Raw genomic sequence first — 19217 nt, forward strand, 5'->3', positions numbered from 1 at the left:
ATAAATTGCTAGGAACTCACATAGTCTTGGTAGTATGAAGTGGGAAAAGCCCTATAATTGTACTTCAAAAAAACACGTCTTTAGAGAAATCAAGAAATTAGAACTTTCTCTGCATGCTGTTTGTTTATGGGAAAGCAGGACATACCTAGTAAGGCTAGGGCAGGTCCCATGTTAAATAAGACCACATTTGGCTTCAACTAGCAAAAAATAGATCTGTGATTTAAACACAGATTCTTTTTCTCTCACTTGAGAAGGGGATACGAAGGCAGCTGCTGGCCTGGGTTCTAGTGTCCCGTGATGCCATCCAGAACTCAGCTCTGTTTTTCCATGCCACTGTCCTCAGCATTTGGGCATTTGTTTCCATAGTCACAAGATGTTCCAGTATCACATCAGCATTGAAGGCAAGAAAAATAGGGCGAAAACCAGCTAACCTTGATGGGAGACTATCTGGAACAAAACTTTCTTAGAAAGCCCCAGCAGCCTTCAGCTTAACATCTCTTTTATCACATCATGTCATGGAGCCATCCTAAGCTGCAGGGAAGCCTGGCAAAGACGTCATTACCGTGTCTGCTGCAGTTGCTGGCACAGCCCTGCACATCCTAAGGGAGGCCAATTCAATGTTTTCAGATTAATATTCCAGCAGTCAGCTTTTCCTTCTACTGCCTACTGTCAGCAGAGCCCAGCAAATTAAATATAAGCTCGTCATCTCTGTGACTGGACTCATACTGGTTCCCATAGCCAGGAAGGCTTCTCACCTATTTTTTGTGCCACAATTTGTTAAAGCCACCTCTGCTAACTGAGGTAATCCTGTCAGAGGGGTGTGAACCACCACAGCAACTCCATCTTAAATGGGAGCTGGGTAAAATAAGGCTGAAAGCTACTGGGCTGCATTCCCAGGTGGTTAAGGCATTCTAAGTCACAGGATGAGACAGGAGGTCGGCACAAGATACAGGTCATAAAGACCTTGCTGATAAAACAGGTTGCAGTAAAGAAGCCAGCTAAGACCCACCAAAATCAAGATGGCGATGAGAGTGACGTCCTTACTGCTACACTCCCACCAGCACCATGACAGTTTACATATGCCATGGCAACGTTGGGAAATTCTATGGTCTAAAAAGGGGAAGCATGAATAATCCACCCTTTGTTTAGCACATCATCAAGAAATAACCATAAAAATGGGCAACCAGCAGCCCCGAGGGTTGCTGTATAGTAGCCATTCTTTATTCCTTTACTTTCTTAATAAACTTGCTTTCACTTTACAGACTTACGCTGAAGTCTTTCTGAACTCTCTTGGAATCTCGATCGGGACCCCTTTCCAGTAACAACCTTATCTGTACAAAAAGGCTTCTGGCCAGGTTTGGTGGTTTACGCCTGTAATCCCAGCACTTTGGGAGGCCAAGGCGGGTGGATCATTTGAGGTCAGGAGTTCAAGACCATCCTGGCTAACATGGAGAAACCTCGTCTCTACTAAAAATACAAAAATTAGCTGGGCATGGTGGCGGGTGCCTGTAATCCCAGCTACTCGGGAGGCTGAGACAGGAGAATCACTTGAACCTGGTAGGCATAGGTTCCAGTGAGCCAGGATCATGCCTCTACACTCCGGCCTGGCCGACAGGGCAAGACTTGTCTCAAAAAAAAAAAAGGCCAGGCGCAGTGGATCCCAGCACTCTCGGAGGCTGAGGCGGGCGGATCACGAGGTCAAGAGATCGAGACCATTCTGGCTAACACGGTGAAACCCCGTCTCTACCAAAAATACAAAAAATTAGCTGGGCGTGGTGGCAGGCGCCTGTAGTCCCAGCTACTCGGGAGGCTGAGGCAGGAGAATAGCGTGAACCCAGGAGGCAGAGCTAGCAGTGAGCTGAGATCACACCACTGCTCTCCAGCCTGGGTGACAGAGCGAAACTCCATCTGAAAAAAAAAAAAGCTTTAAATGTAACTTTTTGAAGTTTTTCCTGGCTGTTTCCAGTTTCTTCCCCCTTTGTATTTTCCCTGGTACATACAGTTTCTTCTATGGTATATGGTTTTCTGGAATTTAACAGGTATGAGAACCATAGGCATCAGTCTCAAAATATGGCAACTAACTTGCTGGTGTTTGCGTTTTAGGTTTTTGGGTTTTGTTGTTGTTGTTGTTGTTGTTGTTGTTATATGGTCTTGCTTTGTTACCCAGGCAAATGGTGCAGTGGCTCCATCAAGGCTCACTGCAGCCTGGACTTCCTGGGCTCAAATGATCCTCCCACCTCAGCTTCCTGAGTAGCTGGGACTACAGGCAAGAGCCACCATGCCCAACTAAGTTTTATATTTTTTGTAGAAGTGGGTTTTGACTATGTTGTCCAGGCTGATCTCAGACTCCTGAGCTCAAGCGATCCACCTGCCTCAGCCTCGCAAAGTGCCGGGATTACAGACATAAGCCACCGTGCCTGGCCTTTGCTGGGGTTTTGAATTCTGAGAGCCATTAGCTCAATTCAAGCTTCACCACTCATTCAGCTGCATCATCTACAATATGGGACAAAATCTACCTCATGAATTTCTTCATGGACCCAGGAGGATGTTGTTGCAAGTGTCTCCAAAACCACATGGCATGAACCCTCAGAACAGCTTTAGACTTCTCTTGTGCCCTCTGGCCCTTAACCCATAATTTGGCCTCCTTCAGAGCTCTGTTAAAGCCATGCCCTTGACTGGAACATAGGCCAGCAACCTTGCATGGCCTTATCCGATGCACTGCCATCTGCCTGCATGTGGATACTATCCACCCTCCGCCTCCTCCTCTCTCGTATCGGAGTGCCACCTCTCATAGTCCCTTTTCTGACTAGTTTTCTGACAGCTCTGCCTTTATTCAGTCTAAGTGACTTTGAGCAAATGACTTCATCTCTCTTGAGGTTTTCTGACCAGTTTCTAAAATGCTTTTCTCCAGGGCCTAGTGTGAGGGTTCAAATGAGATGATGAATGCAAAGTGTCCTAGCGGACACTTACTACAGGTGAGTTCACTTACCCCTCTTGTTACCAAAAGGGTCTGCTCAGCCCAGTCTCCCTCTGTACTTCCTTCATCTCAGTGCTACCTCTGAGCCTCTCTCATTCCTTCCTGTTCTTGGAAGTCACCTGGAGAAAAGTGACCGATGACATCGTGGACCCCCTAGCCAGACTGTTTAGCTTCAAATCTTGGTTCTCTCATTGGAACAAATTGATATGAAACAAGTCGCTTTGCTTCTTTGTGCCTGAGTTTCTTCATTTGTAAAATGGGGATACTAATTCATAGGATTAGAATGATGCTTAAGGGTGCAGCCATTGTACGATTGCTGAATGTGCCTTGAACTCCCAAATGTTTGAAAGGAAACACCATACTTTTCACTGTATCGTGTGAAAGTGATATCAAAGCAAAGACTTTCCTGAAGCACTGACGTGTGGCAGTAGCACTGGGGCTGCACAGTGAGGAATGGAGGGGAACTCCTTGAGGTAAATTACCACCTCCTTCACTTTTTTTCTGAGACAAGAGTCTCACTCTGTTGTCCAGGCTGGCCTCAAACTCTTGGGTTCAAATGATCCTTCCACCTCAGTCTCCCTAGTAGCTGGGACTACAAGTGCAAGCCACTGCGCCCAGTCCTTCACTTCTGAGATGCCTGGTGTCTGGTTCATAGTGGCTGCTCAACACCTAGTGGCATCCTGTGTTCTCATCCTGTTCTTTCCTGCTTTGCCCAGGACCTCATCTTGTGATGACAAGAGGTGCCAGATCTCCTTGCCTCAGATTCCCTGTCCCACCCTTTCTGCCTCGCCACAGCCTGTGACTTCCTATAGCACAGCTCGGGCTCCTGCCCGGGGATTGCTTCAGGGATACCTGAAGGTCTCTTTCTGCCTTCCTACCTAGCCTTTTTTTTTTTTTTTTTTTTAAAGTAGAGACAGTCTCACTGTGTTGCCCAGGCTGGTCTCAAACTCCTGGCCTGAAGTGATCCTCCCACCTGGGCCTCCCAAAGTGCTGGAATTACAGGCATGAGCCACCACACCCAGTTTAGCTACTATTAATCCCTCCCTTATGCCCCATTTGTTCCACCACTGGATTCTCTGCCATCCCCTAAAAGGAGTCGCCATTTCCTACCCTCAGAGCTTTGCTTCAGTCTCTTCTGCTGCCTAGAATTTTCTCCCTTCCAGTTTTAATGTGTCAACGTCCTGGGCATCCCACACTGCCTCTCCATAGCCCTAACCTCCTCCATGGGATTTCCTCTTGTGACCCCACTCTTCATTTCACACATGCTTACTGAGGGCATACTCTGGTCCCAGAAGCTTTTTTGTTTGAGCCCCATAGTAACTAGGCAAATCTGCAGGCGCATGTCTTTCATGACGTGTTCTTTGTTGACCGTTTTCTTTCCCCTACTGGATTGTAAGTACCTTTGAAGACAGGCTGTGCATTATACAGGGTGTGGATTGTTCTAGGTGAACAATAAAGTCTGCTAAACAGAATTTTTGGTGACATGTCCTTTCTAGGCCTGGCAATGACACCCAGACCCTACTTCTTTCAAGGTGGGGAAGGCCTATTAACATAAGCCCAAGGTTCACAGGGCCTCAGCATCCTTGACCTCTGCGCCTTTATGGAATGAGAGTTAAATAGTAGCCCGGGACGGGTGGGTTAGTTACTGGTCAAAGTCAATCCTCCAAATCAACTTGGCCCGGCCTAAAGTAACCAAACCCATGCAGAAAACTTGCAATTTAAAAATTCATCTTCCCTTTCTTCCTGGGAAGGACAGGACAGAAATGCAGGCTCTGGGGTGGGAGTGGGGCTGCGACGGGAGGAGGCAGCGAAGTTCATTAGCCCCCTCATTTGGGGCAATAGGAATCCGTGTGGTGACAAACAATTGTCCTGGAGGATTTAGGGGGATTTGGCCAAGTGTCCCTGTGGGCCCCCAGCCTCCTCCTAATCCCGTCCACATTTCAGACTACTTAGGATCGCATTAAATGTCAAAGCCGGCGTTTAGGGAAATATCTACATTTCGTATGCATCGCTCGGATGAAAAGAAAAGCTGAAACGAACCTCGGAGCTTTTGGCGCGAGAGGCGCTCTGTGTGGTCCCGGGTGTGAATGGGAAGAGGGGGGCGGCGCCCCGGCGGCCTCCCAGCCCAGGAATGCAGGCCTTTCACATGTAGAAAATGCTAATGCTTTGTTCCTGCTTCGGCCTCCCGGAGGCGCAGAGGCGCCCGGCCGGATTGTCCCGGGCGCATTTGCATGTGAGCGGCCCCGGGTCCCCGTCCCCACCCGCGGCCCTCCCCCACCCCAGCACGGCTGGCCGCAGACTTCTGTCCTCCGGCTGGGGCCGCCCGCAAACGTCCTCTGCCATCATTTATTTTATCCCGGTTAAAGCCACAAATAGCTACTTTCTGGATAAATAGCCTTTCCCTGGGGTTGCCGGGCAGGTGAAGTGTTTTACTCCATACTTGGGACACTGATACACTGAGTTGTATCTGGAACAACCTCCGTTCCAGCGAGGAAGGGCACGGCGCTGGCTGAGCCATGCCCCGCTCCAGCGTCACATTTATGTCCTGTGGCGAATACCCTGTGTTTGGCGTGACACTAGGGGCCCTAAACTACCCACTACGTGGTTCGTTTTCAGTGGCATCCAGGCGACCGCAGGTGGCGCGGCCGAAGGGGTAAGGGTATTTCATGCACATTTTACGGAAAGAGACAAAACCCAGAGAGTTGAGGGGCCACCGGGGTTCCTCTCTGAGCACAGGCGCCCGGAGCGCAAATGCGCGGACTGACCCAGCGGCAGGCGCGGCGGCGCCAGGCGGACTTAATCGCGGGCGCAGCGCGAGGCTCGGGACCCAGAGCGCCACCTACCGGCGGCACGGTCGGCGCAGCGAGCCCCAGAAAGGCAAGGGACGCTGTCAAGTCCAGGGGCCCTTCAGCTAGGAGCCCCACCCGCCCTCCAGCTGAGCCTCAGCTGTGGCCCACATCCGGGGCCCAGAGCGCGGCGGAAACGCCGAAACCCGGCCAGCAGGTACCCGCATCGTCTCCTCCTGCCACCGCGGCGCTTGCTTCATTAACTCCGTTTCATTTTATTTCCTGTACTTTATTTTTATTCATTTCAGTTTATTTTGTTTTGTTTCATTTATTTCACTTTAATGTTTTAATTGATTTATGGTTTTACTTCATTAATTTTACTTCATTTTTTTTTTTTTTTTTGAGACGGAGTCTCGCTCTGTTGCCCGGGCTGGAGTGCAGTGGCGTGAACTCGGCTCACTGCAAGCTCCGCCTCCCGGGTTCACGCCATTCTCCTGCCTCAGCCTCCCGAGTAGCTGGGACTACAGGCGCCCGCCACCTCACCCAGCTAATTTTTTGTATTTTTAGTAGAGACGGGGTTTCACCGTGTTAGCCAGGATGGTCTCGATCTTCTGACCTCGTGATGCGCCCGTCTCCGCCTCCCAAAGTGCTGGGATTAGAGGCGTGAGCCACCGCGCCCGGCCCATTAATTTTACTTCATTAATTCTGTTTTCCCCATTAATTAATTTTATTCTGTCTCAGTATTTAATTACTTGTTTCACTACTTTGTGGGTGACGGTAAAGGGTGGATACCTTTTTTGTCTAATTTTTCGTTGTTATTGTTTTTTGAGACGGCATCTCGCTTTGTTGCCCAGGCTGGAGTGTAGTGGCGCATTGCAACCTCCGCCTCCCAGGTTCAAGTGATTCTCCTGCCTCAGACTCCTGAGTGGCTGGGATTACAGGCGTGCGCCACCACACGTAGCTAATTTTTGTTTTTAGTGGAGACTGGGTTTCACCATGTTGGCCAGGTTGGTCTCGAACTCTTGACCTCAGGTGACCGCCCTTCTCAGCCTCCCAAAGTGCTGAGATTACAGGCGTAAACCACCACACCCTGCTGGCCTCAGTCATATATTTTTTTTTTTTTTTGAGACAGAGTCTCGCTCTGTCGCCCAGGCTGGAGTGCAGTGGCCGGATCTCAGCTCACTGCAAGCTCCGCCTCCGGGTTTACGCCATTCTCCTGCCTCAGCCTCCCGAGTAGCTGGGACTACAGGCGCCCGCCACTTCACCCGGCTAGTTTTTTGTATTTTTAGTAGAGACGGGGTTTCACCGTGTTAGCCAGGATGGTCCCGATCTCCTGACCTCGTGATCCGCCCGTCTCGGCCTCCCAAAGTGCTGGGATTACAGGCTTGAGCCACCGCGCCCGGCTCAGTCATATTTTTAAACCCCTTCCAGGTGCCTGCTCTAGGCAAGATACCTTGCCCAGTGTACAGGGCAGAAAAGAGGAGATGACCACATAGTCCTAGGCTCAAGAGCCCCAAGCCAAACTGACAAATGACAAAGACCCAATAATTCAAACCAGGCTCCACGGAGGAAGTGTCATTTCAGGTGGGCAGATACAAAGGGACAGGAGGCTGGTTCAGGTGACTGGATAATAGGAGCTGTGTTCCAGATCAATACAAGGAAGGAAGAGTTCCATCACACTGTGGAGAGTCTCTTGTGCTGCAGCGAGCTGTCTGCAATTTGAGTTAGGCCAGTGAAGTCCCAGGTCTTAGCCCTGATGGTTCTCTGGTTTCCATGGGAGGGCCTTCAAGGTTGTGACATCCTCCCCCCATACCATGCTGTGTGTTATGTATTATTTTGAGGATAGGGGAAGATGATTCCCTATTTATTTGCTATCAGTTCTCTAGAAAGCACAATGAATTGCATTTCTGAATATTCACCTTACTTTCCCCCAACGTTTAATTTTAAAAAATATTAAGTATGTAGAAAAGATGGATGGCCGGGCCCGGTGGCTCACGCCTGTAATCAACACTTTGGGAGGCCGAGGTGGGCGAATCACCTGAGGTCAGGAGTTCAAGACCAGCCTGGCCAACACGGCGAAACCTATCTCTACAAAAATACAAAAATTAGTTGGGCATGATGGTGGGTGCCTGTAATCCCAGCCACTCAGGAGTCTGAGACAGGAGAATTGCTTGAACCCCGGAGGCAGAGGTTGCAGTTAGCCGAGATCACACATTTGCACTCCCACCTGGACAACTGAGCAATACTCTGTCTCAAAAAAAAAAAAAAAAAAGTCGCTTAATGAGCCTCTTTATGTCCTAGATCCACCAACTGATTCTTTGACAGCATTTACTATAGCATGCTTCCTCTCTTTCACTCTCTCTCTCTCTCTCACACACACCCCTTATGTATGTATGTATCTATCTTTTCTTCCTGAAAAAAAAAGTTTTTTTTTTTGAAGTCTCGTTCTGTCACCATGCACCACAGCCAGCTAATTTTTTTTTTTTTTTTGAGACGGAGTTTCACTTTTGTTGCCCAGGCTCAAGTGCAATGGTGCAATCTTGGTTCACTGCAACCTCCGCCTCCCAGGTTCAAGCAATTCTCCTGCTTCCCGAGTAGCTGGGATTACAGGCTCCCACCACCATGCCTGGCTAATTTTTGCATTTTTAGTAGAGACGGGGTTTCACGGTGCTGGCCAGGCTGGTCTTGAACTCCCGACCGCAGGCGATCAGCCCTCCTTGGCCTCCCAAAGTGCTGGGATTACAGGCATGAGCAACCGGGCCCGGCCCCTACTGGACTTTTAAGAATGAATTTTGCGCTGGGCACGGTGGCCAGCTCACACCTGTGAGCAAGCACTTTGGGAGGCCAAGGCAGGTGGATCACCTGAGGTCAGGAGTTGGGGACCAGCCTGGCCAACAGGGTGAAACCCTGTCTCTACTAAAAATACAAAAAAATTAGCCGGGTTAGGTGACCGGCTCCTATAATCACAGCTACTTGGGAGGCTGAGGCAGGATAATCGCTTCAACCCGGGAGGCAGAGGTTGCAGTGAGCCCAGATCCCACCACTGCACTCCAGCCTGGGCAAGAGAGTGAGACTCCCTCTCAAAACAAAAAAGAAAACAATTGAGGCCAGGCACAGTGGCACACGCCTGTAATCTCAGCATTTTGGGAGGTTGAGACAGGCAGATCACTTGAGCTCAGGAGTTCAAGTCCAGGCTGGGAAACTTGGTGAAACTTTGTCTCTATCAAAAATATAAAAATAAAATAAATTAGCTAGGCATGGTGGCGCACGCCTGTACTCCCTGCTACTCAGCAGCCTGAAGTGGGAGGATCACTTGAACCCAGGAGGCAGAAGTTTCAGTGAATCGAGATGGTGCCACTGTACTCCAGCCTGGGAGACAAGCGAGACCCTGTCTTAAGAAAAAGAAAAAAAAAAAGGCCGGGCCCAGTGGCTCACACCTGTAATTCCAGCACTTTGGGAGGTCAAGGCAGGCAGATCACGAGTTCAGGAGATTGAGACCATCCTGGCTAACACGGTGAAACCCCATCTCTACTGAAAATACAAAAAATTAAAATTAGCCAGGCATGGTGGCAGGCGCATGTAGTCCCAGCTCCTTGGGAGGCTAAGGCAGGAGAATGGCGTGAACCCGGGAGGTGGAGCTTGCAGTGAGCCGGGATTGTGCTACTGCAGTCCAGCCTGGGCAACAGCAAAACTCCGTCTCAAAAAAAAAAAAAAGACTAATATCAAAATCCCCCTTCTAGGAAACTACAAACATTTTCCTCTTAGATACCAAATGGAATGCCTTCCTGATGATTTGCTGTTGTATAGCTTCACTAGTTCTGAAGGCCACACGACAAGATCAAGCTGCCAGCATGGTCAGGTTCTAATGGGGCTCTCTTCCTGGCTTGTAGATGGCTGCTTTCTCCCTGTGTCCTCACTTAGCTAGAACTGGTTTCTCTCTCTCTCTCTCTCTTTCTTTTTCTTTCTTTCCTTTTCTTTCTTTCTTTTTCTTTTCCCTTTTCTTTCTTTCTTTCTTTCTTTTTCTTTCTTTCTTTCTTTCCTTCTTTCGTTCTTTTTCTTTCTTTTCTTTCTTTCTTCTCTCTTTCTCTTCTTTCTCTCTCTCTGTCTTTCTCTCTCTTTCTCTCTCCTTTCCTTTTCCCTTTCCCTTTCCTTTCCTGACAGGGTCTCACTCTGTCGCCCAGGTTGGAGGGCAGTGGCACAATCTCAGCTCACTGCAACCTCCGCTTCCTGGGTTCAAACGATTCTCCTGCCTCAGCGTCCTGAGTAGCAGGGATTACAGGCGGGCACCACCACACCCAACTAATTTTTGTATTCTTACTAGAGACGAGGTTTCACCATGTTGGCCAGGCTGGTCTCAAACTCCTGGATTTAAGTGATCCACCCACCTTGGCCTTCCAAAGTGCTGGGATTACAGGTGTGAGCCACTGTACCCAGCTGGTATCTTTAAAAGTTTGCTCTTGCTTTTCTATTTAGCTGCCAGCACTCCTGTCCCCACACTGCTTCCAAAACAATCCAATAAGGAAAGCATAAAGACATCCAAATTTCGCTTTGTAAAAATGGCATGTTTTCTAGGTTGAGAAACTCCAATTTCCATTTAATTATCGTGGCTTTCATTAGCGCTGAACACCAGAAAGGGAGGAATCTGGGAGATTTGGGAGGTGGCTGCAGATGCAGGCAACGGTCAAAACACTGCTTAGAGGAGCCCTGTTAGGATGAGGAGACGCAGCACGGTGTTGAGAAGTGGTTAGTGTGGCTGCTCTTTCTTGATTTACATCTGGTGAAATGCAGGATGGACAGCAGTCCTGAGGTGGGGATTAATCCATCATCATCTGATGGGGGCAGATTTTTAAGGTCGTCTATCTCAGATAGGGTTTGGTTTAATGGCAGGACTGGAAAGAAGCATAGATCAGAAAGGTTGTAAAGAAAGAAGCCTTCGGCCAGGCACAGTGGCTCACATCTGTAATCCCAGCACTTTGGGAGGCCTAGATGGGTGGATCACTTGAGGTGAGGAGTTCGAGACCAGTCTGGCCAACATGGTAAAACGCCATCTCTACTAAAAATACAAAACTTAGCCAGGCATGGTGGTGCGTGCCTGTAGTTCCAGCCACTAAGGAGGCAGAGGTGAGAGAATCTCTTGAACCTGCGAGGCAGAGGTTGCAGTTAGCTGAAATGGCACCATTGCACTCCAGCCTGGGCGACAGAGTGAGACTCCATTTCAGAAAAAAGAAAGTAAAGAGAAAAAGAAAGAAAGAAGCCTTCTTCCCGTGCCACACTAAGTGGTTGGGACAAGGAGCCGACTTGGACAAGATTCCTGCTGTCCCCCTGAGAAGAGCAACACTAGGCACAGGCCCAGTCATGCCACCACCAGGCACGAGTCCCACCACACAGGCTCCTGTCACTCAAGTCAGGCAAAAGGTGGGTTCTTGTCCATGGACTTTGGATTTTCACTTTGCTGCTTTCTTTTTTTTTTTTTTGAGACAGAGTCTTGCTCTGTCGCCCAGGCTGGAGTGCAGTGGCTGGATCTCAGCTCACTGCAAGCTCCGCCTCCCGGGTTCACGCCATTCTCCTGCCTCAGCCTCCCGAGTAGCTGGGACTACAGGCGCCCGCCACCTCGCCCGGCTAGTTTTTTTTGTATTTTTTAGTAGAGACGGGGTTTCACCGGGTTAGCCAGGATGGTCTCGATCTCGTGACCTCGTGATCCGCCCGTCTCGGCCTCCCAAAGTGCTGGGATTACAGGCTTGAGCCACCGCGCCCGGCCCACTTTGCTGCTTTCTAATTTCTTTGTGATGCATCCACGTGTATGCTTCCTCCTCCTCCTGGATAGCACTTCAGGGAAGGTGGGAAACATGTTCTCAGAACCAAACTACTGAGGCCCAATTCCCAGCCCTACTATTTCCTGTGTGACCTAGAGCAAGTTACTTTACCTCGCTGTACTGCAGTTTCCTTTTTTTTGAGACAGAGTCTTGCTCTGTCTCCCAGGCTGGAGTGCAGTGGTGCTTGCTATGTTGGCCCACTGCAACCTCCACCTCCCGGGTTCAAGAAATTCTCGTGCCTCACCCTCCCGAGTAGCTGGGATTATAGGCATGCACCATCACACCCAGCTAATTTTTGTATTTTTAGTAGAGATGGGTTTCACCGTGTTGCCCAGGGTGTTCTCGAACTCCTCAGCTCAGGCAATTCGCCTGCTTCAGCCTCCCCAAGTGCTGGGATTATAGGCGTGAGCCACTGTGTCCAGCTAATTTCCTTATTTGTAAAACAGGATGATAATGATACAGACCCCTAGACCTGTTAATGAAGCTTAAATGAGGTTGTATTTGTAAAGCTCAAGAAACAGTCAGTCCCTAGTACTCAGGAAGTATTATACTAGATCAGTGAAAGCTATAAGTAAATGTAGAAGCTACCATCAATGCCATGTAGAACTCCTGTATCCAGACCTCCCTTGCAGACTTGGAAGGGAAGCAGGATGGGTTCACGGAAAAGTCTTGAGCGTTGGGATTAGACGCTCCTGGATTCAAATCCCAGCTCTGCTACTCCCTGGCTCCTGAGCGTGTAAGCTTCTTGGCCTCTGAACCTCAGCCTCCACAACTGTAAAATGAGAATAATAATGCTCACTTTGCAGGGCAGTGGTAAGGAAAAGAGTTTCCTTAGCTAAGGCTACACAGTAAATGGCCTCTGCTGTTGTCAGAGTGGTTCCTGAGGTTTTCTGATTTTTGCCTATGAAAATCCAGTCCACTAGGGATGACAGCTGCCACAGGTGTAAGGAGTGGGTAAGAGTGAACCTTCCCTGGCCTGTACTTTCCCTGAATCCCCTGAAGTTTCCAGGCCTTCTTTCCCAGAATGGGGGGCGGGTGGGAAATAGGCTTTTTCTTCCTTCTGGTTTTTCATAAGAACAATGTGGCTGGGCGCCGTGGCTCATGCCTGTAATCCCAGCACTTTGGGAGGCCAAGGCGGGCGGATCACAAGGTCAAGAGATTGAGACTATCCTGGCCAACATGGTGAAACCCCATCTCTACCAAAAATACAAAAATTAGCTGGGTGTGGTGGCAGGCGCCTGTAGTCCCAGCTACTCTGGAAGCTGAGGCAGGAAAATTGCTTGAACCTGGGAGGCAGAGATTGCAGTGAGCCGAGATCGCACCACTGCACTCCAGCCTGGTGACAGAGCAAGACTCTGTCTCAAAAAAAAGAGAGAGAGAACAGTGTGAAAAACTTTGAAAATCACAGGAGTGGTTTTGTGATCAAAAACCTGAAGTCACATGCAACCCCTCATTTGGCCTGTCAGCCCCTCACAGGCCCCAAAAGTGGGGCAGCTGTTGTGTAGCCCAGTATTGCTGTGACACTTGTCCCTTCAATTTAGAGTCTGATGCTGTATAGAACTCTTGAGTATAGGTTTTATCTATCTATCTATCTATCTATCTATCTATCTATCTATCAATCATCTATCATTTTTTACTACAATCCAGACTAGACTAATCATTAAAATAGAAAACAGGGGCCAGGCGCGATGGCTCACGCCTGTAATCCCAGCACTTTGGGAGGCCGAGGGGGTGGATCACAGGTCAGGAGATCGAGACCATCCTGTGAATGGTGAAACCCGTCTCTACTAAAAATACAAAAAATTAGCCGGGTGTGGTGGCGGGCGCCTGTAGTCCCAGCTACTTCGGAGGCTGAAGCAGGAGAATGGTGTGAACCCTGGAGGCAGAGCTTGCAGTGAGCCAAGATTGTGCCACTGCTTTCCAGCCTGGGCCACAGAGCAAGACTCTGTCTCAAATAAAAAATTAGAGAACAGGATTCTTGGAGGAGATGACAGGCTGTGGTCCCTCCTTCACTGATTCCTGCAGTAAAATTCAAAGAACAAAAGGATTCAAGGCTGGGCATGGTGGCTCATGCCTGTAATCCCAGCACTTTGGGAGGCCGAGGCGGGTGACCACTTGAGGTCAGGAGTTTGAGACCAGCCTGACCAACATGGAGAAACCTCGTCTCTACTAAAAATACAAAAATTAGCTGGGCATGGTGGCGGGCGCCTGTAATTCCAGCTACTTGGGAGACTGAGGCAGGGGAATCACTTGAACCCAGGAGGCGGAGCTTGCAGTGAGGTGACATCCTGCCATTGTACTCCAGCCTGGGCATGAAACTCCATCTCAAAAAAAAAAAAAAGGCACTTTGGGAGGCCAAGGCAGGTGGATCATCTGAGGTCGAGGGTTCAAGACCAGCCTGACCAACATGGAGAAGCCCCATCTCTACTAAAAATAAAAATACAAAATTAGCTGGGCGTGGTGGCACATGTCTGTAATCCCAGCTACTCAGGGGGCTAAGGCAGGAGAATTGCTTGAACCCGGGATGCAGGTTGCAGTGAGCTGAGATCGCGCCATTGCACTGCAGCCTAGGCAACAACAGCAAAACTCCCTTTGAAAAAAAAAAAAGGATTCAGCAGAAACAGATCGACATGTTTTTTTTCTTTTGTTTTGGAAATTTTAACCAGGTTTGGCTATTCATGAAAACTTTTAATAGCTGAGTTTTTTCTGTGTTTTGTTTTGAGTGGGAGTGAAGTTCCGAAAGGGTCAGGAACAAATGGAGAAAAATGGAGCTAACGGGGTGCCTTCGGGCACAGTGAAGTGTTCATAGGCCCACTGAGTCAAAGGCACAAGAATCAAACTGGAGAGAGTGAGGAGCTCAAGCCAGACAAAGCCAAAGTGGTAGATTTCCTTTCTTAGGCCAACTAGGTTTTCCTTTGCTATGAAGGAAGAGGGGCTTTTACATTTTTGATCTAAAATAGAGGTGAATTTAGGGTGCCGTGCGGCTGCATTTTTCACCCCTCAGAATCCCTTCAGCTTGCAAAAGGTCTTAATGAGGTCTACTGGCCCTAACTCCACCTGCATGGCCAGTGTTTCTTTCTTTAGAGGGTGATTCTGCTGAATTAAAATTCAATTAATCCAACTTTAAAGGCAAGAAAAACTATTTGTGAAAAATCATTAAACAGCACATAAAACCTTTTGAGGAAGAGTGAATACTAGGAGAAGTACAGCCTGGCTTTTGTTAAGGTACTTTGGGCCCAATGAGTTAACTTTTTCAAGGAATTTTAACAAGATAGTGGTCAAAGTGGAATTTGTTCGTGTAGTTTATTTAAGGTTTTACAAGGCCCTGCAAAGAGTCCCTCCCCTAAGTCGGAGAAGAGAGTTTGTAACAATGTGGTGAGAGGTAAAATCTTAGGAGGGCATTTTTAGACCTGGGAGAAAACAAAACGACTGGCTTAGATGCTTCAAAAATATCAGGGTCCTGGCCAGGCGCTTAAACACTTTATGGCAGGGCGCGGTGGCTTACACCTGTAATCCCAGCACTTTGGGAGGCGAGGCGGGTTGATCTTCTGAGGTCAGAAGTTCGAAACCGGTCGGGCGCGGTGGCTCAAGCCTGTAATCCCAGCACTTTGGGAGGCCGAGACGGGTGGATCATGAAGTCAGGAGATCGAGACCATCCTGGCTAATACAGTGAAACCCCGTCTCTACTAAAAAATACAAAAAACTAGCCGGGCGAGGTGGCAGGTGCCTGTAGTCCCAGCTACTCGGGAGGCTGAGGCAGGAGAATGGCGTAAACCCAGGGGGCGGAGCTTGCAGTGAGCTGAGATCTGGCCACTGCACTCCAGCCTGGGTGACAGAGCGAGACTCAGTCTCAAAAAAAAAAAAAAAAAAAGAAGTTCGAAACCATCCTGGCCAACATGGCAACCCCCCCCATCTCTACTAAAAATACAAAAATTAGCTGGGCATAATGGCACACGCCTGTAATCCCAGCTACTCAGGAGGCTGAGGCAGGAGAATCACTTAGAACCCAGGAGGCGGAGGTTGCAGTGAGCCCAGATTGTGCCATTGCACTCCAGCCTGGGTGACAGAGCAAGATTACATCTCAAAAAAAAAACGGGTCTTGAAAGACAAAGGAAGGCCAGAGAACTGCCACAGATGAAAGGAAACTGGACCGGGCACAGTAGCTCACACCTGTAATCCCAGCACTTTGGGAGGCCGAGGCAGGTGAATCACAAGGTCAGGAGTTCAAGACTAGCCTAGTCAACATGGTGAAACACCATCTCTACTAAAAATACAAACGATTTAGCCGGGCATGGTGGCTGGCGCCTGTAATCCCAGCTACTCGGGAGGCTGAGGCCAAGAATTGCTTGAACCTGGGAGGCGGAGGTTGCAGCGAGCCAAGATTGCGCCACTGCACTCCAGCCTGTGTGACAGAGCGAGATTCCATCTCAAAAAAAAAAAAAAGGAAACTGCGGAGACTTGACAACTGAATGTAGCATGTGATCATGGATTGGATCCTGGGAAGGGAGAAACAAATTTTCCCAGAAAGGACAGATTTGGGACAAGTGGTGAAACGTGAATCTAGTCTATGGATTAGATAATGGTAGTATATCAACATTTAATTTCCTGACTTTGAGAACTGTACTTTCGTTATGTAAGATAATGACCATGGTCTTAGGAAATGCACAAGGCAGTGATTAGACATAAAAGAGCATCACTGGAGCACCGGTTCACGCCTGTAATCCCAGCACTTTGGGAGGCTGAGGTGGGCAGATCACGTGAGGTCATGAGTTCAAGAAATAGAAGGGTGTCATATCCACAACTTTACTCCCAGATGGTTCAAGAAAAATGGTATACGTGTGTATAGATATATATACTCACACTTATAATACACACGTATTTACGTATCCCAACATATACCTACTGTGTACATGTAACGCATGTATATATAAAAAGATATAGTAATATATATGTAAATATATGGGAGAGAAGAAGTGATAATGCAAATTGGGCAAAGTGTTAATATTTGGGGACTCTAGGTTAAGGATATATTGGAGTTATTTGTACTATTACAATTTTTCTCTGCATTTGAAATTATTTCAACATACAAGGTAAGGTAATAAAAAAATAAGTGAAACTAAATAAATTTAAGAAGAGATAAAAGCTTTAAAAAAAAGCCAGGCATGGTGGCTCATGCCTGTAATCCCAGCACTTCTGGAGGCTGAGGCAGGAGGATCATTTGAGGCCAGGAGTTCAAGACCAGCCTGGTCGACATAGTGAGACCTCATCTCTATTCAATAAACAAACAAACAAATAGGCTGGGCACGGTGGCTCGCCTGTAATTCCAGCACTTTAGGAGGCTAAGGTGGACGGATCACAAGGTCAGGAGATCGAGACCATCCTGGCTAACATGGTGAAACCCCGTCTCTACTAAAAATACAAAAAATTAACCAGGTGTGGTGACACACACCTGTAGTCCCAGCTACTCGGGAGGCTGAGGCAGAAGAATCGCTTGAACCGGGGAGGCGGAGGTTGCAGTGAGCTGAGATCACGCCACTGCACTCCAGTCTGCGTGACAGAGTGAGATTCCGTCTCAAAAAAATAAATGAATAAATAAATAATAAACAAACAAATGAATAAATGAAAAGAAACCTTAAAAGAAAAAAAAAGAAAGAACAAAAAGGAGGTAGATAGGGAAACAATCTGTGACATTTTTTGATTTCCTCTTGCCCCATGATATACCAAGACAGGTGCTAATAGGCTACATAAGAATCACCCCAAAGAGGTTTGTAACCAAACTAGGAAGACCTAAGGCACTTGCAGTAATTGAAAACCTGTGGTTAGGCCAGGCGCGGTGGCTCAAACCTGTAGTCCCAGGTGGCGGTCGCCTCTAGTCCCAGCTACTCGGGAGGCTGAGGCAGGAGAATGGCGTAAACCCGGGAGGCGGAGCTTGCAGTGAGCTGAGATCCGGCTACTGCACTCCAGCCTGGGCGACAGAGTGAGACTCCGTCTCAAAAAAAAAAAAAAGAAAACCTGTGGTCATCCATGTGTCCAGCAGCCATCATTCAACAAAGAGTTAATGAAGACTTCTGGTTCCCAGACCAGAGTTTGTGACTTAGCTCCTGCCTCCAAGGAGCTGGCAGTTTTATGCAAGAAACCAACACGCACAAAATTATTGCAGTGTCCACAAGAATTGTGATGGTAGCATAAACGTGGGAGTGTGCATCTCAGTCTGGGGAGGGAACCTGCCAGAAAAAACTTACTTCTCAGAACATGTGACACTGAAAGTAGGTTTCGAAGGCTGAGTAGGAGTCAGAGAAGGGAGTTGTGAGCCATGGTAGATGAGACGGTCTGCAAAGCACAGAGATAGGAGACAGTATGCAACAGCCAAGCAACAAGGGCACATTAAGCAAAGTGGGTGCTGAAAAGCATCAGGCAGGAGTCTGGACAGGCGAGTCACCGCTGAAAGGCTTCGAAGAGGCTAGTTTGAGCTAGGATTTGAAGGAGATTGCCAAGGATGCGTGAAAACCACGTATTATAGACAAACAGAGGCAATGAGCACACAGGTCAGGAATGGGCAAATCCCAAGGCTGAGGGAATGGTAAACACCTGGAGCCTGGGAGTCTGCACAAGGTGGGGTTGTGCAAGGTGTTTGCTTCTCACCTGAGCCTGCAGGCTTTCACATGAGGCCGCAGCCTATAGTCCCATGGTCAGGGTCAACCCAGGAAAACAGAAATGACTTTACATATTTATAACAGAGAGATTTAATGGGGGGATTTTGTTGGACAGGTGATAGAATCAAGAGGTCAGCTAGAGCAGGAAGCCGCTGCCACTTCTAGGCTGGAGGGTCAAGGGAGGAAGTGATATTACCTGAACCCAGGGGTTGAGGTCACCTGCTGGAAGCTGAAGCCACAACAGGTCTGTAACTGGAGCCATGGAAGAGATGCAGCCACTACTGAAGACGGGAGTTGCTACCCAAGGCAGAGGGAGGAGAGAATACCCTGGTTTTTCCCTTCTCATCCTCTAGTCAACTGTCATCCTCCTATTGGCTAAACCCAGCCACAGCCAACTGACACAGGAACTGAGGGAGTATAACTGAGGATCAGCGTCACTGTGATCCAGGACAGACCAGGGGAAGGGCTGGGAATGGATCTGAGGGCACCCAGACCCAGAAGCAGTCCATATGGGAGATGTTTTCAGTCCCACACATAAACTGGGCAGTCTTTTCTGTCCATGTGTCGGCACTGACCCATTCAATCACCCAGTGTTCTTCGGCTCAGGAAATGGTACCACCATACCTCCAGATGCTCACGAAAAATCTCTGGAGTCAACCCCACTTTCACCTTTTGACTTCTTTCATCCAACCCATCAACAAATCCTAAGGGCTCTATTTTGTTTTTGTTTGTTTGTTTGTTTGTTGTTGTTGTTTTGAGATGGCGTCTCGCTCTGTTGCCAGGCTGGAGTGCAGTGGCTTGTAAAATGGAGAAATCGAAAGTGCCATTTTCTGGCTATTTGGAACCATTATCGAGTTTGTATTGGGGCCAAGCGGTGTTGCAGAAAAAATTAAGAGGCTTAGGTTTTAGGTCAGGCAAGAGTTGAAGAGGTTCAAGTTTTTGAGAACACAGGCTAAGGGAGAAGGAGGAATGGAGGGTGGAAGTTTGC

At 48.4% G+C, this 19217-nt stretch overlaps 1 long non-coding RNA gene across 1 annotated transcript; it reads left to right on the forward strand.

Annotated features, from left to right (window-relative positions):
• Positions 1 to 5945: 5945 nt before the first annotated feature.
• LOC117084310 lies at positions 5946 to 18754 on the forward strand. The gene is made up of 3 exons (XR_004437397.1): positions 5946 to 5980; positions 7195 to 7347; positions 18345 to 18754. It is a non-coding gene; the product is annotated as an uncharacterized LOC117084310 (long non-coding RNA).
• Positions 18755 to 19217: the final 463 nt, after the last annotated feature.

Source organism: Trachypithecus francoisi, unplaced genomic scaffold (genome assembly GCF_009764315.1).
Source record: "Trachypithecus francoisi isolate TF-2019V2 unplaced genomic scaffold, Tfra_2.0 Lachesis_group0, whole genome shotgun sequence".
Classification (NCBI taxonomy): Eukaryota; Metazoa; Chordata; class Mammalia; order Primates; family Cercopithecidae; genus Trachypithecus; species Trachypithecus francoisi.